The sequence below is a fragment of the Callospermophilus lateralis genome, chromosome 15, assembly GCF_048772815.1.
Source record: "Callospermophilus lateralis isolate mCalLat2 chromosome 15, mCalLat2.hap1, whole genome shotgun sequence".
Lineage (NCBI taxonomy): Eukaryota > Metazoa > Chordata > Mammalia > Rodentia > Sciuridae > Callospermophilus > Callospermophilus lateralis.
The window spans coordinates 26746246-26773065 of NC_135319.1; the positions used below are offsets into that span (position 1 = coordinate 26746246).

Consider the following 26820-nt stretch of genomic DNA (forward strand, 5'->3'; position numbering starts at 1 on the left):
AATCATCAAGATTATATATTTTCAAATGTGTTAAGGTATAGTCACTCTAGGTCGTTCTCCCATACTAAGTGCATTAAACACATTGCCTAATTAAATCTTCAAGAATTACCCAGTATAACAGTGTAATAATATTATTTCAATTATCTGGTCTTCTTATGTTATAAAACTGAAAAACTCCTGTTTATTTAAACATTTGCTTTCTTTCATATACCTCTAGGGATTCATCAGGATATTCCAAAGAGCCTTTTTAATACCTCTCCCCGTTTAGTGTTCCCCATCCTCATGACTAGGTGAAACAATATATTTGCTCCTGGAATGTTTGCTTTGATCCTTTGGTCATGAGACTAGAAATGACAATCAGTGTGTTATGGTGGCAGCTGCACACTGGGTATACAAAGGGCATGTGTCTCATGTGTATGCTGCTGGGTTATGGAATCTCAGCAGGCATTCATGTACACCCCATGAATTTCATCTATTTACCTTTAATATAACAGGCAGTGTCTTTTCTTGCTGCAGATGATTTGTCAGGCAGGAAATAAAGAAGGTCTCCCGTTCACAGTATGAGTGGCTTTCTCTCTATCCTCCTACGGTTTTATTAACTCTCTGGTCTATTTGGTGAAGGGCCCAGTAATGGAGACTCAAATATGAGAATGTGGTCTGGTCATAAGTTATCAATCCTTTCTATATCTAACTGACCCAATCTGGTTAAATGTTGGGAAACCATGGAACTGTATTTCAACTACGAACAAAAAATCTGCTTCCTGCATCTATGGAAATGCATTAAAATTAAGAATTGTCATACCTTATCTTTCTTGTAGAAATCTGCACAATTCTTGCCAGAATAAATATCATTATCTATATGCTTCAGGATATTTCTTAATTTGATGGGGGTAGGGTATGAAAGAAACAGGGTGAAACATTTCCAAAAGAACAAAGATGGTATGCAGATGAATTCCTTCCTCTGGTAACAATTAGTTCATTCTAGGACAGTGTCATTTGCTAAATAAAAGATTTCCTGTTTGAAACTTCAAAGGAACAACCCACCCTGGAGATGCTCCCTGAGGAACAAACTACTCTGTATTTAATTTAGAGAATAATAAAGGGAAAAAAAATTAAAATTCTGCCTTCATGTAAGCTCCAAGGAATAATGGGGCTTAAGAGATTTTCTACTTCTATGGGAATCTATACTACAGATTTTTACATATTCCTGTTTTTAAGATGAACAGATCTCAGGGGGAAATTGTTGAATTACCACATTTCACTGTGATCCCTCTCAAGTTCAAGTCTGTTTTCTAACCCAGGGACCACCTGTCTTTCTGGTTTATTGTTCTGTGAAATTACAGGGTGTGTTTGCCTTTAGTCAGAGTGCTTTACCTCGGTGTGACAGGTGTTGGCCACCTTTCAGACAGAGCAGAGAAGGCCCTTATTGCACCCACCAAGGTTTCCTGCCTAAAGCAAGCGGCTTTCAAAAAAAACGTTTCCACCGACGACCAAGTTCAGGAGATGCTGACTCCTCCCCCAAGCTTTCCCTCAACCTCAGCACAAGCAATAAATAGGCTTGAACTTGACCTATATATGACCTCACTGGGCTGGCGGTATAAAACACCTCCACCTCTTTAGCAAGCGAAATGCTGAAGTACCTAACCACAGTTGCCGGTGTGCAAACCTCCGCGCTGAAAGCAAAGAACTGACCAGACGGGTGCAGCGTCCTCAGAGGTTTGCAGAAGCGGATTGCGCCTGTGCAAGCCCGCCCTCTTTTTGGCGGTATAAGCTTTGCTCCGCCCGTCTGTTTCGAGCAGTTTGGGGACCCTACCTCAAGTTCTCCCTTGCTTGAACCCAATAAAGCCTCCCTCAAATGACATCGCTTTGTCCCTTCATGATTTCTATCTTGAATTAAGCAAAAGAACTCTAAAATGAGCCTCTGACACTCAGAGCTGGAAGTTGATAATACTGAAACCAGTAACATCAAAAAGAGCTGCATTTTGCTTTTTCATTTCTATCAGGAATTGAGAAAAAGAACCCTGTGATGACTGATAACCTCTTGATTTGGGTGTGTGCGCTTAAAAGTACCTAATCCTGTGATCTGTTTTCTATTTCATATTCTGTTTATTATCATTTCGGTTATCTTGCTTGAAGATTGATACTTTTCAATTTGATAGAAATAAAGTTTTTTTCTGCTTGGGAAAAAAAAAAAAAGTTATGATGAGAGATGTCAATTTGTCCAGGGATGAGAAGTCAAGAATAATAGCTGTGTGGAAAGGGAATGTGTTCTTATTTGGAGACAGAGGTTGAAAAGGGGAAGGCTTGTGAATATTAAGGTCATAAAGAATGATGTCAGGAGACAGAAGGAAAGGGCAAAGCGTGCTTCAGAAACGTGGAAGGGGGTCCTGGAGGGTGGTTGACAGAAGCTGGAAGGTAGAGAAAGTGTCACCAGCAACAATAGATGTCGAAGAAATCAAGAAATTGAATCATGGTCAAAAAAAAAAAAAAATAGTTATGGTGGGCATAGAGTAAAGGGAAATGCTCACAATGAGGGAGGGCATGACAACACCTGGCCAAGACCATCTATCAGTAAAGATGCTGAGGAAGATAGACTAGTGGGTGAGGAAGAGACTGAAGAGCAGGAGTTTTTACCTAGCATGCAAGAGTTCTTGTGGGCTAACCTGTGAATGTGGCTCCTACAGCTGTGCTCTGCCCAACCTTCGAACCAACACAGAATTAATACAATCTGATTTTTCTCTTCAACCTCATCTATACTCTCCCTCTGCCTCACAGCATTCCAGTTCTTCCATGTTCACTTCTGTCCTCGAGTGTTGTACTTTCTTGGGAGTTACATTGCTGGCTTTCTGCTAGGTCAGATTAGGTATCAGCCCACGTGTCACCTCCTCAGAGACGTTTTCCTTGACCATTCAATCTAAAGTGGTCATCCCCAGTCCAAGGCACTCCCTATCACATCATCTTGTTAAATTGCACTGATCATTAATGAAATTGGGAATATTCCTCATTTCCTAGAGGGGGAGGTGTCCATGATGTTTTTCTGGTTTTCTTGGTGGGCCAACTGCGCATGAAATGCCTTTGTACATGATCTTACAGGTCTGATCAGGCCAGTCTCCTCACTCCTACCATTGGACTACTTGCTTGCAACTATTCTGCCTTTCAAACTATGCCATCTATTGCTCAAAGCCCAGCTCATCTTCAAGAATTCTCTTTAATCTCACCTACTAATGGAAAGAAGTATACAGAACCTCAAGTAGCTCACTGGACTTTTTCCAGTGGTTTAAGTTTAATCTACTTAACTGGATTACAACTATCCTAAAGTTAGACTTCTGTAGGGGTGAGCATGAATGAATATTCATTGGTGAATATGAATAAAAATTATTTATTGATTGGTGCACAGATCCACCACAGGCTGAGAACTAAGGTTAGAGAAGGTTTGAGGTTTTTAAAGTAATATATCATGTGATATATTACTAGTTGTCGGTGTTTTTCTCTCTGATTATCAACCACGGCTAAGTGTAGGGCATTTTAAGACATGGCCCAGGCCTCACTACTAACCAATTAAATCAGAATTTGTAGGAATAAGGTGAAGGCATTGGTGGTATTTGAAAGTTCCCTGGGTGATTCTGATGCATAGTGAGGATAGAGAATCTCTGCAAAGGTAAAAGAAATAAGGCCCCATAATGGAAGTAAAGCCATAACATAACATTGAAACTTTTAAAATCATGTTAACTAAGGAGCATTCAAAGATCTGGAAACTTGAAATTTTAGGAACAACTTTTTGTGCCTTTAGTCTAACCATATGTTTCCATTTCACTTTTCCAGGCACTAAAATTTAAGAAGTGTATTTGGTAGCATAAGCCACACAGTATGTTTACAATTAACTGTATGTTATTTAACATAATCATATTTTAACTTGCTCCAAGTCTAATAGAAATAAATAAAAGCTTGATATTATTTTAAACATCTAGAAATATCTGAACTGCTTATACCAGTATGGACATCTCTGAAAGCAAAGCTTTCCCCCAAATTTTTCCTGAGCCTCAGAGGAAATCTGTTTTTAGTGATATCAATTAGCCAGAAAAGGGTATGGACATTGGCGCTAGAATTAGTTGGATTATTTTGGTGTCACAAATGAGTTTTGGTTATTACTTTGAAGTCTATTTAAAATAATTTTGGCCACAAAAGCATGAAAACTGAGCTGTTGTAAATTAGGAATTGCCTATATTCAAGAATTTCTCCCAAGGGTGATTGATTGGAATAATTTTGTGTCTGGCTTTATGATTAGGTAAATTCTTTGGAGAGAAACAAATATTTTAGTTTTCACATTTTTATAACTTCTACATAATCCACTCTTTTATTTTCTACAAGGTAGATATATGTTTATTAAACTGACATTTAAAACAGTGAAGGTATCAATATACCTTCATCAATAGCAGCTACCATACTAGAAATCATAAAAATCATAATAGCTATGACCTAACAAACCAGAAAAAAATTTAAAATTATAATACTTGATAATTTAAAATTATAATACTTGATAATGCTTATAAAACAATAGATACATAGAGAAAAATAACACCTGTTAGATGCAGAACAGGCTGAGTAAGCTGTCTGCAGGGCATGCCAAACAAAGTTAGCTGCAGGATGACCTGACCACTCAAACCCTCTGTCTGGCTCTTTATCAACTATTTGCTTCAAGCCCAAACACCCAAGCCCCCGCTCAAGGCTGAACACTCAACCCCCTGCTCAAGGCCAAACACTTAATCCCCCTTGTGCCAACAAGGCAGCTTGCAGACCCAGAGACCTCATTAGGTTTGGGCTATAAAAACTCCCTCCTGCAGGGCTCCTCTCTCTCTTGCTCTCTCTCTTGCTCTCTCTCTTGCTTTCTCTGTCTTTCTCTCTTGCACAAGCTTCCTCTCGCTCTCTCTCTCTCTCTCTCTCTCTTTCTCTTTCTCTCTTTTCTCCTCTGTTGCACTGCTGCAATAAAGCTCTCTTGGTCGCTCTGAGTGTTGTGGTCACTTTTCTTTCAAGACCCATCTTAGATCTTAGGTGAGATTTAAGCAAAGATCTTAAAACAAGTGGACAGAGTCAAGTAGCTCTCAGGGAAGAGAAACCTCCCAAAGAGAACTTAATTGTCAAGATCTTGACATAGGACCTGGATTGCATTTCCCTAGAACTACAAAAGAGGTCAGTGTGGCTGCAAGGGCAAGGAGAGTGGTAGGACATTGAAAACGCTTTGGGGACCAAAGAACATAGGCCTTGTAGATCTTGGTAAAGACTTTGAATCTTATTCTGTTTGATGAGAACCTCAGTTGAGTTTTGACATGATCTGCTTTAAGTTTAGTGATTCAGTTTTGAGACTTCCCAGTTAATAAGCATGTGAACCATTTTGCTGCTGTATTTTCTGAATTCCCAAAGAGTAAATACTTCCCACTCATCTCTTTTTCAGAGGTTTTCTAAGAAAAGGAGTTTCTAAACTTAATAGCTTTTAGATGAGGGGAGCTAGGCACTAACAAGTATTCATACAACCAAGTAAACAGTACAGACTTTTAATTAAAATAATTATAATTTGGACAGACTCTATGAAATCTTTATTTTAAAAGTAAAAAATTTCTGTGACACCTTAACGCATCTCAAATAATCTTGTCATTTTAAAAGCCAAATGGAATTTCTTCAGTTGGTAAAATAAAACTTTCAATTTATTTGGTTGAAAATGATCATTCTAATATACATATGCAAACAGCTATGAAATGAAGTTTATCTTGTAAAATGTAAAATAAAGTGATTTCCTCCTTCTTAATGGGCAAGATTTGGGGGAGTTATTCTTCTTGCTTTCCTCCTTGAAATTGGTGGGGCTGGAATTTGAAAACTAGGCTTTCTGACATCAGAGGCCAGCTTTTTAACTGTTGTACATTCCTGCTTGAGGCTCTTAGAGACAGAAGTGAAACTTCTGGAACACAAACCATTGTGTCCTGTCCTGTCCTGTCCTTTTATTATAGGACTTAAGAAACTCAAGTTTCTCCTCATTTACCACATTTGGTTAACCAATTAGTTAACCTCATATGTAGAAGTTAAATATTACTAAGTTTTCATTTTCAGAAATAAAAAAAATCTACCATTTGACTGAAGATTTTTATGTTTATTGAGTGTTACAAGGTCAAAAGATGTTCGAGGGAGTTTTTCCTATAATATTTCCTTACTTCTCTTGCAGAACCAAACCTTTCTATAATGATCTGGGGATCCTTGGCTGTCTCCGTATTCTCTCTACCTGAACCCATCTGTTCTATGGCTTTACATATATATGCATATAACTCCAAAATGATTGCCTCTTACCCAGACTCTCCTTGGAGCTCCATTCCTGTAACCATGCTACATCCCCATCAGGGAAGTACTATGTCCAAATAGAATTCTGAAACTCATTAGTCCCTCTGACCCTCTCATTAGCACCACCATCACCTGGCTAGTCTAGGACAGAATCCTGGGTATCAACTTTAGTTAATAACTTTCATTCACTCCGCATCTCCAAACCAGCCAAAAATTTGTCCACAGTCTACTACACGGATCTTTACCATCACCACCACCATCACACCACACCCACTACCACAACAGCTTCCTTTCAGGTTCCCATACCTCCTCTTGCATCCTGTCAATTTATTCCCCCACTGCTGACAGTGAGTGCTTTGTGAACATTAACAGGATCATGTTATTCCCTTTCTTAAAATCCTTTTATTGCTTTCCATTCTGTTTAGAATTAAGTCAAAATCATCCATCATGGCCCTCAAGACCTGAATGATCTGTCCCTGAAGACCTCTATAACTTCAGTTCCTAGCACTCTCAAGACTTCTGGAAACCAGGATTTCCTGCTAAACAGTGGGAGGGTGCTGTTAAACTGATGTTCTAAACTGGCATTGTTAAGAATCATTGGGGCATGGTGATCTTAAAAAGCAAAGCAACTTTTAGTCAGTTTTATTGGTCTTCAAATACGTATGAACAATGCATCCTCGTCGCTTACATCTAGAGGGACTGCTCTCCCCAGAGCTTCCTTTGCATACTTCTCAATTATTCCAAACAGTCCTGACTCATTTGTGCTTTAGAGTCTCCACATATACACTCTTTCAGTCTGGCACAGTTTTTCTAAACTTCCCAGGACTAAATTCTTACTTCTCAAAGCTCAGCACAAATGTCACCAAGAGGAGATTTTTCAGGTGAAATCTAATTGGATATATACACCTCTCCTCAACCCTCTTGTATACTCTCATAACCTTCTTGCTTCCTTGATTCTTCTTTTCACTATTAATAATTACTTTTTTCAAGAGTAGGCTCGTTGTTTTATTGGTTTGGGTTCTTTGTTTGTTTGTTTACATTATTGGCTCCAAGAAGTCAAGGGCTATTTTTCTTTTATTTACCACTAATTCCAGGAATTAGCATATGCCTGGAATGTAGTATGTGCTTAACAAACAAATTAATTAAATAAATGGATAGGTGAAGGAATGTGTAAATGTATAAGTTTTCAGTGCTAGTTGCTTTTCACACATTAAAGTTTTCATTTTCTTTCTGAAATGAGACTTATCACAATACTATAATTTGTAGAATTACTTATAGTATACATGGAAAGAATTATAGAACCAATGAGATGGAAAGCCATACTCCTTTTGCATATAGAATGCCAAAAACTTGCTAGTGGCTCAATATATAAATAACACAGATAAAGTGCTTGGAAGATTTGAGGGAGGCAATTTTTTTCCACTGTCTTTGTCTTGCCTTTTCCTACATCATAGAATAACACATTAAGTGCTGAGCTAAATCTCATGCAGCTTATTCTTTTGTTTTAATTTTTATTTTTTTATAAGTATAAAAACTGTGCACCAAAAAGGTTAAACAAATTCCTTCCAGTTTCACAGAATTCCTGGCACAATCAAGACTAAACTCTAGGTGTTCTTGACTTAGAGTTCCAAGACCTTCCCTTCAGCCATATCTCTATTCTTATCTCCCCTGTGTTCTCCTCTTCATTTGCATGGATAAGCTTTCCTAATAAGCTCTTCTCAGCCTAAATTGTTCTCTCTGGACAGGGTATGTGTCAAAACAATCCTTCACTTCTTTGAAATGTATTCCCTTTTTTCTATGGTAATAGGAGCTTCTTTGAAAAAAATAGATCAGTTCCTAAAGAATTAATATTAAGTGTGTGTGTGCATGAATGTGTGTGTGTTCACACATGCCCACACATGCATTTTTCTGCTCATAGCTAATCTTATAATTAGATCTTCTCAACACTTAAAGGCATATATCATTATGTAACAATTTTCAAGTTTGGGGGCCCATGTCCACAGCTGACAAGGCCAACCATCTATGAAAGATATGTAGATCTGCTAAGCACATGCTCCTGAGCTGGGTTAAGTTCTCAACATCTTCCTTCTTACCAACTTTTGTAATATTTTTTAGTACAGAAATCTTCCACAAGGTGGGAATAGATTGTATCTAATGGGAACCTTGGTTTAGTTTACCTATTCTTTCATTGAGGGAAAAGGGCAGTACCCTAATGAGGAAGATCCCTGGCATGATAGTACAGTGGTTAAAACCAACCATCATGGGACTTCAGATGTAGCTCAGTGGTAGAGTTACCTGCCTACCATGAGTGAAGCCCTGGGTTCCATCCCCAGCACTAAAAAGAAAAAAAGAAAAAAAAAATACTGACATCTATGGAGCATGGCATCTCCGTCAAGATAGAAAGTAGTAAAATAACTTAATTATTGAACAGTCATACAAGAACTATTTTCCTGAATGGACAAGCACAGGTTTCATACCCCAGTCCCTGACCTCTAGCTAATAGTTCCCTTTCAGCTGCATATATCTGGACAAGTTACTATATTTGCCTCATTTCTTCATTTGTAAAATAAAGATAATAATATTGACTCATAAGATTCTTGTATCATATGAGTTAATATGTACCAAGTGTTTGGGAACAGAACCTGATATGTCACAAACTCTAAATTAATGTTTGTGATTATTGTAAATATTATATTTGATAAGGGTTTAAATGAGTCAGTCTTGTTTAAAGTCCAGCTTACATAATTGGCTAATTATTCCAAAGCTCAATCTTTTCAGTGATCTCTAAATTTATCCTCTAGTACAGATTTTAGGACCCACTTTGAGATGCTCTCTCATTTTCTCCCTCTTTCTTATGAATATATTTTGCATGAGCTTTCTTAGTCCCTGTAATCCCAGGGACTAAGAAAGCTAAGACAGGAAGATTGCAAGTTGGAGGCCAGTGTCAGCAACTTAGTAGGACCCATTCACAAATTAAACAACAAAGGACTGGGGATGTAATTCAGTGATAGAACAACACTGGGTCCAATCTTCAGTGCAAACAAACAAAAATAAATAAATAAAATATTTTGTGAAATTATTATCAATACAAGCTTTAAGGGAAAATGATGTCTATGTCTCCAATCCAGAGGAGCTTCCTGCACTCAGAGTGAGAAATAGAATTTTCACTTAAAATGCTTTTAAAAATAGCCACTTCAAGGCAGCTTATGTCTAGGGATGAAGCAGACTTTTCTCGTCTCCTTAATGGATGGCTCACAGCATTTACCAAGGAAACAGAGCTACCAGTACATAAAAAATGCAGAGGTTACATTTAAGCATTTAAGAAATTACTCCAGAGCTTCTTAGCCTCTTCAAAATTACTATGAGAGAGTCCAACCACTGACTTTCAGCATCAGAATACCAGAGAATGAGACCAGGGGTTTCCCCTAATTCACACCCCCCGTAACTCCCACCTGCCAACAGAAAAAGCAACCAAAGATTCCTTGCAATCTCAGAGAACCCACTTCTCTTCAATATCTTCATCCATAGCTCAAGTCTGACTGTTCTGATCCTGAATATTTCATAGCCTGGCATCAGTTCAGGTATCCGAATTTAACATCACAGTGAAATTCTGAAAATTAGGAAATCATATGCCAAAAGCAAAAGCATCTTTCTAAATGACTAAGACCTCCCAGGTGATTCGTGCTTTGTTTCATATTGCCAGCTCTAGAGCAAGTGGGGAGGTGAGCAGAATGACATGGAAGGGCCCGGAATCTGCTTCCAACTGTGGTGTTGAGTTGCACAGTGACAACATTTATTTCAACACTATTCATGATTCATTATTAATCATGAGCTTTGAATAATTACCTATGAGTTTCAAGTAAGTTGGTACTTTCTAAGGTGAGTGTGTGTGTCTGTGTGTATTGTATTTATTTTAAAATTTATTAGAAAATTTGAATTTACTTTACCCTTAATATTTCTGGGAATATTCTCATTGATACTTAAAAAGTAATTGAGCATGTCCTGCCTGGCCTGGCCTTGACTCAACCACTTGCCAAATCAACACCCAACTAAACACACTGCTTTTGTAGTAGAGACTTTTTTTTTCTTAATACAGTAGTTTCCAAGGCCAAAGGTAGAGCCTGGCCACTCAGTGTGGTCCATGGACCAGCAGTATAAGCATCAGGAAACTGAAATACACAATCTCAGGTCTCACCCAGACTTACAGAATAAGAACCTGCATTTGAGCAAAACCTTCAAGTTATCCAGATGTGCATTAAAATTTGAAAAGCACTGGCCTAGAGGAGTATTTCTCTCTCTCAGGATGGTGCTAAGCTGATAACTCACATCAGAGCCACCAGCAATGCTCCTCTTAAGGAGTAGTATTCTGGACCCTTCCACAGACTGCATCACTGTCTGGGGTGGGTGCCCTTAAAACTGCATATTAAACAATCTTCTCTCCCTGATGCTTAGGCATCTAAAGTTTAGAATTACCAGAGCAGAATTTTAGGACATTATCTGTTTTGTTATTTTCATATTTGTCTTCATGAGACAAATCACTGAGCAAGATATATTTAGAATGGTAAACCTATCAAACTGTACATTTACTATAAATTCAATCACACAAACACACATATATGCACGTACCCACACACAAATGGCATTAGAAATAAGTGCAAATATACTGCCTTTAATGGTAGGTCAAAATCATCCAAGGAGGTTCCCTAGATCATTTGGAATGGAATGCAGACTGACTGGTTAATTGTGTCAGAGAGGGGAAGAAGTAAGTCATGACTAGTAATGACATTACACCTCCTGTACTCTTGTTTAACATAGTTCTTTGTACTCCCTGCAACCTCATTAGAGATTTATTTGATTCCAGTAACTTACTTTCAATACAAGGAAAGAGTATTTTGTATCTAGCAGATATTAAAAAAATACTCAAAACATCAAAAATATACTGCTTTCCTCTCTGTTCTATACAGTGGTAATCTTTATGAATAATTGCTTAAGGTAATTCTTTCAAATACCAAGGTAAAAGGTATTACTGTATTCATATGGTTCCATAGAAGAGACAATCTTTTGATTTTGATGTTTAGAAAATCCAGTTGGGTATAATTTTTACTTTCCCTTTGGATGTTTAGCAGGAGAAAAGCCCACTCAAACTCAACTTCACAAGGTCCAAGTCATCCCAATAAATGAAATGAGTGTCATATGACTCTCAGCTCAGATCAAGCTAACATTTTAGTATTATGGAATAACTTATGCTAAAATATTTAACACCAAAAATTCTAGCACACAGGATTTTATTTTTTCTAACTTAATGCTCACATAAAAAGTTAAACAGAAGAAAGGAAGACATAAAACCAAAGATAGGAAACTATGCTTTAAAAGCATGATCCATTTTTAATACTTTTGGAATTCTACATGCAGAAATATGACATACCTCGGAGTATAGGATTCCCATTCTGATTCTTCACAGGCTTACTTCACCTCTACAGCTTCTTGAGTTCTCTGGAGGTATTTCTGATAAACATTAAAATCCTTCCTGAAGAGAAAGGTCCCTAGAAGCCCAAACCTGTGGCAAGCTCTTTCTTTCCACACTTGTGAGAGTTTTTTCCCAGAAATGCAGACAGCACACACCTTCTAGAGAAACCCGACTAATGAAAAAAGGCATTGGTTTACCGTGTAATGAAATGAGCGGTGTATCATTTCACGTTACAACCTGAGGAGCCGGTTTCTGAGTCATGTTTACTCTGCCAGTGGTAAGGTACAGGAAAGAAGGAAGCAAAGTTGGGGTGATGTGGGGGCAGGGATTTTTTAATTAGCAGAAAGGACTTAGGGTTCAAAATAGGATATGTGTGTAGGAAATTTTCTTATCAAAATCTAGTTTTCAGTGGTCATTGGGAAAAACTATAACAAATTCACTCAGGAGAGCTAGCTGTATGTGCCTGTAAAGGGTTTGACAAATAATACTTAAATTCCCCAAAAGTTATTACTAACAAGTATCACTTTGCCAGCTATTTAAACAGTCTTATAAAATAATAAATGTACTTTTCATTTAAATTTTTAAATTGATATGTGATATTATACACATTTATGGCTATGATGTGATAATTTGATACACATATATAATTCATAATCATACAACCAAGAGTAAGTAGCATTTCCATCTCTAGTTGTAGAATGCTTGAATTTATTCCTTCTTTCTGTGTTTTAGTACCATTATTCAACCTTCTGTATCCTGCCGCACCCCAATCCTTCCTGTCCTTTAGAGACTGCTTTTCTCCTCTCAACTAAAGTCAATTATTATGCATTTAAATTGAGTCATCAATTTATTTGGTTAAACATGCTAATATGCCAAATTTCTTAAACTTTGTAAACATTTTATTTACTACACGTAATTCCAATACTCGTGCATTTTCTCTTTACTTAACGTAATCATCAGTTGTACTATTTTTAACTTCCCTGGAAATAAAACACACACACCCACACACATGCACATTCCCATGAAAGAAGCAGTTTAAAGAAACAGTGCTTCCCAAGCAAATTGATCTGATTTTCCCAGTCAAATAAGGTTCCTTAGAGGCCAAAGATTAGGGTCAAATCCAAGACCTGTGCCTACAGCTGTTCACAGAAATTCTTCCTACTCTGCTAATGGACACAGTGAGTTATTTTTATAATTATTATAACAGGATTCGCACACTCTTCTGTGGAGTAGACAGTGAGGCCACTTCTTTGGAGTTTAAGAATTAGCAATTTGTCTGTTGGAGGAAATGGAAGCCTGCAATACCCACCAACATTGCAGCCATTTCCTCTTTGGCTTGGCTTGCTTGTGCATTTCCTTAGTTTCCTAACACATTTCAGTGTCTTCCAATGAACTTAGAGAAACATTGGTCTTCCTAGGTACTTCACTCTTTGATGCTAATCTTTTGCATAAAAAGAAGTCCCTGTAGCCTCTTTGAACTAACCTGTGTGGACAGAATTCTTCATCCTCACAGCCTTTTTGCTACGATTGCTACTAGCTGCTTCTCCTTGCCTCATCCTCCTCTTTGAACACTGAGCTGAAGGTTTCTTTAGTTTTCTATCAGGATCACAATTTGTTTAATTGGATTCTGCATGTCTTCCTTAATGTCATCTAGTTCTAAGGGAACAATACTTATTATAATGACAAAAGATTAAGTGTTTCAATGTAGGATTAACTAAAAACAAAACAAAAAAGGGCAAATTTTCTCACTGCAATTGATAAAATTCTTGCATTTATTCTAAACCAGTGAGTATGAACCAGGGGTATTTTTGCCTCCAAGTAGATTTCTGGATGTAGCAAAAAAAGACACAGAAAGTTCAGTTTTATTGGAATTTCAGATACATATCTGCAATACTGAATGGGACATAGTTATACTAAAAAAAGAAAATGTGTTATTTAATTGAGACTCAAGATTTGACAATGTCTGGAGAGACTTTTGGTGGTCACAACTAGGCATGGGAGCTTGCTACTGATATCTCAGTGGGGAAAGGCCCAGTAATGCTGCTCAACATCTTACAGTACACAGGATGAATTCTCACAGCAAAGAATTGTTCATTTCAAACTAGTGTAAAACTCTGGTCTAAGCCAACAGGTGAAGTAGAGCTGAAGGAAGAGTGCTTGATAATTATAGAATGTTAGAATGGAGTATAGTGAAATATTTCTGAAAAAAAAATCTGATAATCAGTTTTTGAGGTTTTCTATTTGTTTGTTTGTTTGTTTTTGTACCAGGATTGGAACCCAGGGCCACTTAACCACTAAGACATATCCCCAGACCCTTTTTTTAATATACATATACATTTTATCTAGAGACAAGGTCTCATTGAGTTACTTGGGGCCTCACTAAATTGCTGAGGCTGGGTTTGAACTGATGATCTTCCTGCCTCAGCTTTCCGAGCTGCTGGGATTATAGGCATGTACCACTACGCCCAGCTGAACAAATCATTTATAAAAAAGCATTCAGGATACACTCTCTAGCAATTTGAGCCTATAATTACAAAGACAAATCAAGAAAAAGAACTTCTAGGAAATTACTTTCACACATGAATGTCTTCTGTCAAGAAATAATGTCAACATTCATTTGATCGTGGCTATAGATGTGGCCAAACTCAGCTGACCAGCATCCAGTTCTCAGTGCAGAATGACTGGCTCCTGTAGGGTCTGTTCCTAAAACTTCCTTCAAGAAGGGTTCAGTAGAGCTTATCAGGCTGAGTGTACTACACAGAAACTCAGTGCTTTACCCTAAAATCTCCACCCTCAAATATTGTTTAATGGCCCCATTGGAGGGATTTAACTAAGAAATTGTCATGATTAGAATTTTATATAGAGAACAAAGGTCAATCTGTTATGTAAATGGTGAATTCAACATAGGCAAAAGGAAACACCCAGATCAATTAGTAGATGCATGAATGCATTAGGCCAACTGAGAGATCACAGTAATCCAAATCAGGAGAGCAGCCACAAGGATGGAGTATACGATGAGTGCTAGAGCTTAGAAGGTAGAAATAACTGACTTTATTGACAATGAGTTATTGGGCTATTATTTCCTACCATCAAAAGCACTTTTCTATCATCTTTCATTCTGTGATACTGACATTGGTGCTCTGAAAGCTACTCCTACCCCCTGAAATCATAAAGCTAAAGAGGAAAAGACACATACTCATTCCTATGTGTTTTCTGATCCTATCAGCATTATCCTGGCAATGGCCCTTCATCCTAGAAACAGGAATGGGTCCAGCTTTTTGCCACACACCCAGAACCAGCCTGCTCATACCCTTCAGAGGGGGCAGCCCCAGCTGTCACTCACTCAACCCCATATAGGCAACTCCTCCCTGGAGATTCTGAGGTTCCAACAGCAGCCAGAATATAAAGGCTTGAGTCCCAGAATTTCAGGGCCCTTTTCTCAGTTCTATTAACTCCAATCTCTGGTGGTACCTCTGTTACCCTGGTACTGCTGTCTGTGTTTTTCAGTCCTCCAATATCTACTTACCAATTCCTTATATTAAATTCATTTGGTTTCAATAACTAGTGTGCTTTTCTTTTCTGGATCCTAACTAACACAGTACTCTGGAAATGTTTAGGAGCTAAAAATAATAGGAATTATGCATCTGATATAAGACACATGAGAGGGCTAGGGATGTAGTTCAGTGGTAGTGTGCTTGAATACCATGTGCGAGGCCCTGTGTTGGATCATCAACACCCCTCTGCCATGTCCCCCAACCCCCAACATCCCACGACTACCCACACCCCTTGACTCCCTACACCCCCGCAACCCCTCACATCCCTCCACCTCCTCTAAAAAAAAAGGACATGGGAAAGAGAGCAAGAATTGTGTGCGTATGTCTGGCTGGGAGTTTTGATAGATTTTGACTCTTTTCACAGAAATGAAAAACACTGAAGAGCAAGAGCAGGGAAGGGCTAGGGAGAGAACCAGTTCAGATTTACAAATTTTGTTTAAAGGACATAGGTGAGTGGGAATTCCAAAAGGAAGCTTGTTATTTGATTCTGGGCTTTAGAGCAGAAATTACACTTGAGATTATAATTTTTGGTCATTAATGATAGATTAATAATCCTCAGTATAAGAAATGGAACAGTCTTTTTTTCCCACCTCTATATCGTCCATCTCTTTCCATAATTCTCCTGCTGGTGAATGCTTTTATTTTGTTAAATTAAATACAGAATTCAGAGGCCAAATTGCAATGATAATTGTTTCTTTACACTAGTATAGAAGCTTTAATCTTTTTCAAAGACATACTGAGGCTCCATAATGTTTAAATAGTTCATTTGAGCCAACAGTGATCCATAAATTGGGCAGCTCAAAACCAGAAGTGATTCTGGAGGTCCTGAGAGGGAATGCAAGGTGAAGGCTTTCCAGGGGTAAACATGGAAGTAAAGCAAAAAATTGGTTATGCCCTTGCCTCAGTTGGTCTATTCTAGTCTCCAGTTATCTGGTAATTTATGATTGGGCTAACCTTAAATTTCATTTTTTCTTTAATATAAGAATGTACAAGAAAGAGCCCAGTTAAGTTGTGCTTTTGTTTGTAAACTAGGCAAGATTAAGGACACTCATGAGGCCTATCTGGCTTTGTCTGTCCAGGGATTCTTCAGGCCTGGTCTCCACTTTAATGTGGTATTACTTTAACATTCCCAAACTTGAAAAAAAATCTCATCAAATTTGAAATCAATTTTGAATTTTCCTAGTAAATAAGAAAGTTTTGATAATGCAGGGGTAACTGGTGTCAGCCAGCTCCTAAAATAAAAATATCCATGTTGTGAGTTTAAATGTAAAATAGGTCATTTAATTGCTCAGCATTTATGCAACACTTAATTCCTCAGTGTGTTCTATTTTTGTGTCATCACCTACTGTGTACTTACGGCATTAGTTGCCATCACATGTTTTAATGGAAACATAAAGAGTACATGTCATACTCAAGGTTCTCTGGTCATTGGAATGCTATGATTTATGTTTCCTAATTTTTGAGATGTTCTAACATACCTGAGACAAGGGAGTTCATTTACATTTCTTGTTACTTAAAAAAAAAGGAAGAAAAAAGCTAGGAAGTAACTCTATTACTGATAAATCCTGTTGTATTGAGTGACTATTTCTGGAAATAGTCACCTACTTCTGCAAACTATCTACTACTCTTCCCGTGACTCAGGGATCTGCTGGATGACTTTAATTGTAAGCCTCTTCCTATTTTGTAGTAAAGCCAGTTTCACAGTATGAGACAAACCACAGGTGTGAGTTTGCTACTCTGACCTAGGATGAAGAGGCTGCCTACTTTATACTTTGCACAATAATGTGCTTTTACTCTTGGTGCCTTTTAAGCCTGAAAGAAGAGATAATGTATGTCAATTCTCTGGTAGAGCCTTACCCTTTATTGTATTATATTACACTCTGATTTGTAAAATACCGTCTCAAGTTTTGGCAGAGTTTGTCACTTTTTTTGATCTGAATTATCATAAAGAATTGTTTGGTGAATGGGGAAAGGAGTTTTCTTTTCAAATTTCTTCTTCTTGTTTTATTTTATTTTTTACAGTCCTGGGGATTGAATCCAAGGCCTTGCATATGCTTTTTTTTTCTTTTTCTTTTTCCAATTAAATTGTTATTAAGGTCATGTCTGTCATATTGTAGTTGGCCGAATTCCTGTCCTTCCTCTTAGAAGCTGACCTACTTCCCCAGTTCTTGGCTAGGCCCAGGTCTTTCCAACCAACCATTTATCCTTGAATAGGAAGTTGTATCATGTACCACTCTATGAAATCAAAGCGTTCTTTCTTTTCTTCTATCAATTACAAACCCATCACAAGAAGTAAACAGACTACTCACTAATCTGAAATGGTACTTCTTAATATGTTGACTTTAAAATTGCTTTCAAAATGCTAAGAACTACACAGCTTGTACCAGACTTACATGCCAGAAACCTGCGCTTCATTCATGGCCTACCACTTTATGGAGATGCTTGCATACTAACTTGCAGAAGTTGATTTCAATGTTCTTAGTCTTTCCCCCCCTCCCCTATTTTATATTTCTTACATCCACAGTTATGATTCAAGCCACATATATGATGCTTATGTAGGGATTCTACATAAGTTTTAAAATATATTTTAAAAAATCACAGTCTATTTTTTTTTTTAAATCAAATTGTAAGTAGTCTGAGCCATACTTTTTAAGACTTTGAAGCCAGGCATGGTGGATGCATCTGTAATCTCAGCGGCTTGGGAAGCTGAGGCAGAAGGATCACAAGTTCAAAACAGCCTCAGCAACTTAGTGAGACCCGAAGCAGCTTAGTAGACTCTATTGCAAAATAAAAAATGTAAAAAGGGCTGGGGATATGACTCAGTGGTTAAGTGCCCTTGGTTTCATCCCTGATACCACACACACACACACACACACACACACACACACACACGACTAAATAAATTGGTATTGGTTGATTTCCCTGGGATTTCCCCTTCCTTGAGATATGCAGGCTCTCTTGGTGTCTGGCACACACAGTCCCTCTATGCATTTTCTCTGTCATGGCCTTAGTATCACATTTTTATTTATGTAATGTACTTGAGAATAACTTGGGAGCCTGCTTAAATGTAAATTCCCACACTCACAGAGGCAGTGAGCTAGAGTCTCTAGGTGAGGACCTGAAGACCTGTGTGTATTAAGCTTTCCAGATGATTCTGAAGCTGGAGGTCTTAGAGCCACTTTGAGTAAAGATGATATTTTTATCTTTCCCACACAAAAGCCTGGAACAGAAGTAGTACAGTGACAAATTTAACATTTTTATCTGGCTTCACATACAGTTTTACACTTGTATTTAAATGTATTTGAATTTGAGATTCTAAAGATTTTTCACATAAAATGAATGAAGTTGTAGAAGAAATAATACCCTCTACCTTATCACTCCTACTCTTTCAACAGCTACACTCACTTTCTCATGAATGCTTTGGAGGCCAGGGTTTCGTATTCATTTGGATTGTGGGCATGAAGTCTAAAAGATCCCTTATGATAAGAAATCTGTGAAATAAGAGCATGAACAGGCTTATGTCTGAATGGTTGATTCTAGGATTTTGACTTACTAAATTTCCTAGACACTACAATTTTATTCCTTAACTATCAATATTTGGGTTTTTTTTTCTTATTTTAAATCAGACATTCTCAGTGGGGCTGACATTGCTCCCCCAGGAAGTGAAATTGGTTCTTTTTTTTTTTTTTTTTTGGTGGTACTGGGGATTGAACCCAGGGCCTTGTGCATGTGAGGTAAGCACTCTACCAACTGAGCTATATCCCCAGCATGAAATTGGTTCTTAAGGGGGGAAAAGTCTCATCCTTATGAACACAACACAGACAGAAATGCAATAATTAAGGGAAGAAAAAATTATTTCCTCTAATCCTCTGTCTTCTTATGTTCTGTCACCAGGGCCTGTGAATTAAACTGAAGTGGCACCCCCTTTCTCCACAGAAAAGCCCTCTTCACCATGGCTGATTTTATGACTGTCAGCAAAAGAGTCTCTGTAAAAGAGTCCAACATAGATAAACTTCCTTTTTTTGTGTTGTCCTGTTTTACTTGTTCACTGGCCGGGAAGATACCAGCACTCCAGGTGCTGGACACCCCCTTACTAGTTTTTCACAAACATATCCAGTATAGTACTTTGTAGAACTGGGCAAAAAAGGCCTCTGGCCTTGAGCTGGGCTTTGCAGAGATGTCTAAATTTTTAAGAAAAGTTACAATTGGGCTCCATGGTGACAGCTGGCAGGGGGAGGAAAGAAAGGGGAGAAGAAACTCTCCCCTTCTTAGGTGTTGTCCTTGATGGGTTAACTTGCCCAAAATAGTGAAAGAAAAAGCTGCTTTTATGTGAACTTCTGAGCCCCTTCCCTTATATGCTGGATATAAAACTCACGGTTCAGGGTATTAATTGATTACAGCAAAAGCTGTGCCTTCTGAACCTGGTTGTAGCCAAATAAAACTACTTCCTGTTACCTTCAGTGCCTTGCCTCATTTGTCTCTACAATAAAACTTCAAAAGACAGATTAATAGAAGAAAAAACAGCTTCTTTACTGTTCAACAGCATACACATGGTAAACCTCAATGATAGTAACTCCAAGGGAGTTGGAATTCACAGTTTATATACTATTTTAATAGGAGAAGAGAGAAAAGCACTTATAGGAAACATTTTGGAAAGATAAATAAGTTTTCAATAGAACAAACCAGAGATAATGTTTATGAAAATATTTGTCTCTACAAGAACCAATGATATTTCTATTTTCTTTGGGATCATAAAGTTCCCAAGAAGGGACTTAAGGTAGATTTAATTTGCTGTTTCCCTGTTGGGAGTGGAACCCAGGGCTTCACTCATCCTAGGCAAGCACTCTACCACTGAGCTCTATTCCTAGCCGCCCCCTCCCTTTTTCTTTTCACTGAAACAGAGTCTCCCTATATTGCCCAGGCTGGTCTTGAACTCTAGATCTTCCTGCCTCAGCCTCCCATATAGCTGGGATTACAGGTGCATTCCCTGTGCCCAGTTCTTAGCCCCTTTAAAAAATAAATTTAAGAAATTGCAAACTAGTACATGACACTAGAATTACTATAATGGTTACTTTTGAGGAATAAAGAGAAAGCACTTGAGAGGAAAATTTCTGGGGTGTTGGAAATATTCCATTTCTTGATCTGGGTTATGATTTCACAGACGTGTTCACTTTAGTTTAATTAATTGAATTTATAGTCTGTATATGTTCCCATACATATGCTGCTCTTAAGTTAAAAATAACCTCCTGCACACATGAGCCTCCCACCCACCTACACACACACAAGTCAAGCCTTCCACAGGACAAGGATTTAAACATATAATTAGTTCCCAACAAATGTGACCCCTAGAACCTTGTCCCGTAAGTGCTCTTTCTCTATTCCCTCACCAACTTGAAGAGTTCCCATCCTCAGTTTTGCTCCCCTCTTGTTTTCCCAGGTGGTGATGACTGGATCCCTCTTAAGGGAATAGAATGACCCAGACACATTTAGCTAGGCCTGATGCCAGCTCTGACTCATCCCCAGCATCATAGGAAACCATCTTATTTTAAAAGCATGATAGTAAAACCTGGAGTCTGGTTTGATTCCTTCTCATTTCCTAGAGGGATTCTGATGTGTGCTGATTTCCCCTCCTATGGACAGGCCATGAGTAAAAAACAAACAAATAAATGAAGACTTCATTCAATTCAGTTAGAAGAAAGCAGAAGTATATTTAACACTGAGAGTGCCATCTGGCATATGTTTGCGAAATGCCATAAACAACTCTGCTAAGAGCCTGAAATTTAAAGCCTTTCTCTGTGGGATATTATAGATCCCTTTCTTTGGAACTAATCTCTGAAGAAGTCCTAAAAATTGCTACTATGTGTCAATTTAAGAAGCAGAGTGAGACTACCACACAGTGGACATTTGTCTGTTATTTTACAATTAGAAGCATCTGACACCTGGGCTCAGCATTGGAAACTCTGAAGAAAAGAAGTTGAGGCTCTGCCACTGCATTCTGGTGTCTACTTCCAGTTTCTAAAAGTAGTGATGGCAACAGTTCTAGCATAAAAGTGCAAGGATTGTGAAAGGTTAGAGATTTTATGCTACTTGTAGGCTAAGAAGTAGCCAGTTTTCGAAATGCTGGTAAAAAGCATAAGACCCTCGGGTCAGGGACACAAAGACTCTGTTACTCATGGTACATTAAGCAAGGCCAACCTCAGCGTGTACACCTATTCCCCTTGACCCCAGTTTTCACGGGAGTGATGTGACTGAGTTTGGCTAGATGTCTAAAAGTGTGGTGGGTGTGTTATAGGAAAGGAACCTGGATCTTTTATTGTGGGCAGTACTCATGCCTACCCTTTCTCTGTAGGAAAATACTGTCTCCACCTTCTAAGGCTTTTACTATACAAACATCCTTGAAAAGATAATCTGGAACAAATGCAATAAGTGCTTCTACTTGAAAGATGTGCAGAAATGCACGACACCAGTGGAAAATTATTTCTTAAGACAGGCTTATCAATGTTGGTAAAATTGGAGGTGCTAATCACAGTGACTTAGCCCAGTGATGCCAGGGTATGGTCATCAGACCAGTTCTGCAGCATAATTCCAGTGTTGGATCTGGCTGCATTATCTTCAAACCAGATTCCTAAATCCGTGTGGAGTTTGTGAACTCTAGCCAATAATTTTTGGCTTGGATCCTGATTCATACATAAAGAAAAAAAATGCTACTTAAAGAAAAATGCCTAAACATGCCCATTTCTTGCCTTTTATTTTGGTTAGATGTTGGATAAATCAGCCGCCTTCCCATCTACAAAGGTCAGGGGTAAGGTTTTCCCCTGCGTTCAATCTTAAAAGAAAGTTGGTACTTGTATCATCCAGAGAGCCTGTATCATCCACGCGCAGGCTCTCTGTATGATACAGGTACCAACTTTCTGAACATCAGAAATACAAAAGTCAAGGACATTTTATCTGAGGTGTATTAAAACAGCTGCTCCTGAAGATGCTGAACCCCCAGCCTGCAAGTTTCTAGAAACTTGGAGGTTGTATCTTAAACTATCTAAAGAAACTCAGCTTCCAAATAATCATTGATAAGTTTAACCATTGGTTAATTGCTTATTCCGCAACAATGCCTCCTGGAATAGTGTTTTTCAGTTCCCATAAGATATAATTTATGTTCATTGATTTGTTTAAGAATCTGCATATGAATTGGACAATAATTTCCATTCTTCTACTTCGTGGTTAGCACACATTTTCATTCTGAGAATCTTAAAAAGCAATTATTGTACTTGGAGCAGTGCTTCTTAAGGTCAAAATTTAATACTGACTTTGTCTAAAAAGTGTTTTGTATTGTCCTTATAGTAAATTTTTTTTTCCAATAATTTCCCGTGGTGAATTGTAATATTGCATCCTTTTCCCTGTTAGATGAGCTGCTTGCATTATGTTCCTACTTCTGTATTTCACATTAGTTAAACATCACAATGCACCTTCGATTTAAAGACTCAAACTACTGAAGATGGGGTTTTTCAGCTTATCTCTGGCTTTATCATTCAATTTAAAAAGCAAGATGGACACCCAGATGCTATAAGTTACAGTACTCAATGTTTCTTTAAAAAACATACCATTTGTGGGCTGGGGATGTGGCTCAAGTGGTAACGCGCTTGCCTGGCATGCGCGGGTTTAATCCTCAGCACCACATAAAAATAAAAAAATAAAGAGGTTGTGTCCGCTGAAAACTGAAAAATAAAAAAATATTTAAAAAAATACCATTTGTTAAATTTTATTTAAAGCATACTAGCAAAACACTTGTTTTTTAAAAAAATTGGAAATAAAGTAAAATGCTCTTTGTTTCCTTGTTTGTTTTCCTATAATCAGGTAGGTTTTATTCCACTTATATTTTATAAATAAAAAAAGACATTGTTAGGTTTTCTTAACACTTGGACCACTTGTATCATTTTGCATTTTATTTTCAAGTTTTTATTCCAGCACTTTTATGTTTGTGTGTATGCATATATTTACAGTTGTATTTTTATTTAATTTTTCATTTGTTCTAATTAGTTATATGTGACAGTAGAATGCAGTTTGACACATTGTATACAAATGGAGCACAAGTTTTCATTCCTCTGGCTGTACATGGTGCAGAATCACATCAGTAGCGTAATCATACTTGTATATAGGGTAATAATGTCTGTCTCATTTTACTGTCTTTCCATCCCCACAGCCCCACCCCTCTCCTCACTCCCTCTGCACAATCTAAAGTTCCATTATAGTATGCTGATTTTAAGTCCCTTGGGTATAAACTGAGGAGTCAGATAGTTGAGTCAAATGGTGGTTCCATTCTAAGTTTAAGTAAGATGCTTTTGAAAAGTCATACAAAGAGTATTCATATCAATATTTACATGTGATATTTCCACATTATTTCTCTCTGCACATTTTTCAGTGTTTAGATTAAAATGTATATTTCATTTATACCTTGATTATTTTTCCAGAAAGCTTCAGATCATTTTTTTTAAGTGTCAATGCTTCTAAAAGTGGGGAAAGGTAACAGTTTTATGAAAGAATTTTAAAATATTGTTTTTCAGTTTATTGTTTCACTTTCCTATTTATAGTCCTTAGGTGAAATATTCCCTTCCTAAAAGTAAGTTTGAATTGGAGGGCTTCTGTAGGTTTGGCTGGGATGGGAGGGCATAGAGGGGATATGACTATGATAAAATGTAAAGTTAGACTATGTGTCCTAATTGATGGACATGAAGCCTGGAATGGTTATTTCCAAACTAACATAGTTGCTAATGTGCCCTGAAACTAATGACCCCCCTATACCGAAGAAAAAAGAATATGGGGATTCCTACTCAAAAATGGAATAATCCTGTTAGGTGAAGATGATATATGTCATCAAAAGGTACAGTAGAGACAAACTTAACAGTATTATTACTAATGCTAACAATGGTGTTTAGTATTGTTTACTACCTGCTAGAAACCTTCTTGATCAGTACTTTAAATGTATTATCTTATTGAATTATCACATAAGCATTGAAGTAGATAATATTATCATCATTATTTTAGAGGTCTGGAAATTGGAGCTTATAGAGGTTGAGTAACTTATTTAAGGGTAAAGAGCTTAGAAGTAGGAGAACCAGGATTCTGGAAGTACTGCTCTCAGTGCTGGGTGTTTAGAAATCATCCAGCAACAATGTATCGAGCTAGCGTAATTGGATGTAGAATTTATATTTTAAGAATATATTTAAAGATGTAGGAAAATGTTCACCATACATTAAGAGAAAAAAGTTATTAAAGAGCATGTATATTAATACTAATTTAATAAAATAAATATACATTGAGGCTGAGGATATAGCTCAATGGTAGAGTACTTGCTTGGCATGTGCAAACAACTGGGTTCCAACCGCAGCACTGAAAAAAATAGACTGATATGTGGAGGGGTGTGTGTGTGTGTGTGTGTGTGTGTGTGTGTGTGAATTTTGTTTCTTCTTTTTGAATCTTTCTTTTCTTTGATAAATTTTGTGGGCTGGGGGTATAGCTCAGTGGTAGAGCATATGCTTAGCATATGAGAGGCCCTAGATTCAATCCCTAGCATCAAAAACATACAAATAAATAGGCTGAGAACAGCCGTAAATGCCTGTAATCAGTCTTTGGAGGCTGAGGCAGGATTTAGTGAGGCCCTAAGTAACTCAGTGAGACCCTGTCTTTAAATATATATATATATTTAAATATATATATATATATATATATATATATATATATATATATATATATATGTCTGAGGATGTGGTTTAGTGGCTAAATACCCCTGGGTTCAATCCCCAGTACCCCCAAAACAAAAAACACACAATCGAAAAAATATATATGTATAAATAATTTTTTGTGTGTATTTAAAGTTATACAAAATATTGTTATGGGAAACATTTAACTAATTTAAAAAAAGGTTACTTAGTGTAGCAAATTAATATATCTACCATTTCACAATTAAGAGAGAGTATAAGTGTGTGTGTGTGTGTGTGTGTGTGTCCCAGAACACTGGACTTCACACATGCTAGACAAGCACTTTATCATTAAGTTACACCCCTGGCCCCACTTTTGTTGTTTTTGAGGCAAGAACTTGTACCCAGGTACACCTATAATCCCAGTGACTGGGGAGGCTGAGGCAGAAGGATCTTGAGTTTGAAGCCAGCCTCAGCAATTTAGGAAGGTCCTAAGCAATTAGAAAGACTGGGCCTCGAAAATAGAATATAGTATGGTCTGGAGATGTGGCTTAATGGTTAAGCTCTCTTGGGTTTAATCCCTGGTACCCAAAACAAAAACAAACCTATAAAATCTACTAATTTAGCATGAGTCTTAAATAGAGTACAATTTTATTACCTATAGTCTTCATGTTGTGCATTGAATCTCTAGACTTGCTCATATCCTGGTTCTCTTCTTTAGAAATATTCTAGTTTTTTTCGAATGGAACCACCATTTGACCCAGCTATCCCACTCCTCGGTCTATATCCAAAGGACTTAAAATCAGCATACTATAGTAACACAGGCACATCAATATTTATAGCAGCTTAATTCACAATAGCTAAACTGTGGAACCAACCTTTATGCCCTTCAACAGATGAATGGATTAAGAAAATGTAGTACATATACACAATGGAATATTACTCAGCCTTAAAGAAGAATGAAATTATGGCATCTGCAGGTAAATGGGTGGAGATGGAGAACATCATGCTAAGCAAAGTAAACCAATCCCCCAAATGAAAGGTTTTCTCTGATAAGTGGATGCTGATCAATGGGGGGAGGGGGCATAGGAACAATGGAAGAACTTTGGGCAAAGGGGAGTGAGGAAAGGGGAGGGAAGGGGGCATGGGAGTAGGAAAAATGGTGCAATGAGATGGACATCATTACCCTAGGTACATGTATGACTGACTGCACATATGGTACGACTCTACAACGTGTACAACCAGAAAAATGAAAAGTTGTGCTCCTTTGTGTACAATGAATCAAAATGCATTCTGCTGTCATGTATAACTAATTAGAACAAATAAAAAATAAATAAACAACAGGCATATGAAGAAAGAAAATATTCTAGTTTTATATAAGAAGTAAATAGTTGGCTGTTTGCCTCAAAAGTTTGATTGGGTAATTATTTAAATGTCATTCTACAAAGCCTAGGGTAAAAGAAGAGAAATGTTTGTCTCAATCGAAAAAGAGCAGTGTGTGCAGTAGTAGATATGATACTGTTTCTCAGAGGCTCATCTTAGAGACTTACTGTGGGAAAACACCTTAATTGAAAGCAGGAAATGCCACCACAAAGTTCATGGTTTGGTTTGCTGTTTTCTTCAAACTGAGATCACTGGGGGAATAGCAGAGGCTTTCTCTCAACTTTCTTACCTGCCTAAGGATTCCTCCTCCGAAAGGAACTCTATTGTCATGATTCCCCAGGAATTTCATCAACCAGGGAAGATTAAACCTCTCCTCACAGAAGAAGAAACTAGAGGGTGA

General features: G+C 37.6%; 1 non-coding gene across 1 annotated transcript; it reads right to left on the bottom strand.

The window, feature by feature from the left end:
- Positions 1 to 19037: 19037 nt before the first annotated feature.
- On the bottom strand, positions 19038 to 19110 carry Trnav-cac (transfer RNA valine (anticodon CAC)). Its single transcript has one exon. It is a non-coding gene; the product is annotated as a tRNA-Val (tRNA).
- Between the last annotated feature and the right edge of the window lie 7710 nt (positions 19111 to 26820).